Raw genomic sequence first — 961 nt, 5'->3', positions numbered from 1 at the left:
CTCGAGAAAAACTGAAAAAAAGCCGTGTAAAAGGCAAAGTAAAAGAAAAATAAAAATAAGAAAGCTGTCTTATCTTAGGAAAATTATTTTTTTATATTACATTTATTTTATTAAACTTTCACATTTAATTTTATTCGGACTTCTTTTTTAATATTTAATTTCTTCAATATTTATTTTATCTTATCTTTTTATATATTAGATATTTCATTATTATTATTATTATTATTGTCCATAGTTTCAAAATAATTCAAATCCTTTGTAATATTTCAACAAGAAAAAGCCAGAAATCAAAATTCCTAAACCTTATTTGAAATATTCCTAGAATTATTAATAATTATCTCAAAATATTTCACTTGAATAATATTTACAATCTTCATAAATAATTTTTATATCATAAAATATTTCAGTTATAAAATAATTTTTTTCCTTCAACAAAATATATTTTGCAGACAGCAGAGTTAATTTTTGTTCCTATTTTAATGAAAACAACACATAAAACATTTTTTTGCTTCAACGTACTTTAATACGAATCTCAAAAAGTCAGATATGAAAATTTAATGAGCAGAAAGAAAAAATAAAGCGTAAGCTGGAAAATACGAAAGCGTAAGCTCAACAAAAACAAAAAAAAAATTCCCACACATATTTTTGTTTAAATTTTATTATCTTTACAAATTTTTTATTGATATTTTTTTCCCTCTATGTATTATTTAAAAGAAATTAAAAAAGAAAAAAAAACTTTGTCCCTGTGGGTGAGGGGAAGTGAAAGAAAATTGATAAAAGAGAAATAATAAATGTAAATAAAATTGATACTTTCAAATTACTTCTCAATAGTCCTTCTAATCAGAAAAGTAATAATAGTCTCTCGGTCAACATCGTCTGAAGTATACCGATCTGTCTGACTGAATTCAGTCTACTACTACTTAAGAGACTTTCATTCCCCTTTCTTATTATTCTTGGTTGC

This window comes from Leptopilina boulardi, unplaced genomic scaffold (assembly GCF_019393585.1).
Source record: "Leptopilina boulardi isolate dan_hultmark-lab unplaced genomic scaffold, ZJU_Lbou_2.1 LbouV2_354, whole genome shotgun sequence".
In the NCBI taxonomy this organism is placed as follows: domain Eukaryota; kingdom Metazoa; phylum Arthropoda; class Insecta; order Hymenoptera; family Figitidae; genus Leptopilina; species Leptopilina boulardi.
This window is presented reverse-complemented; position numbering follows the sequence as displayed.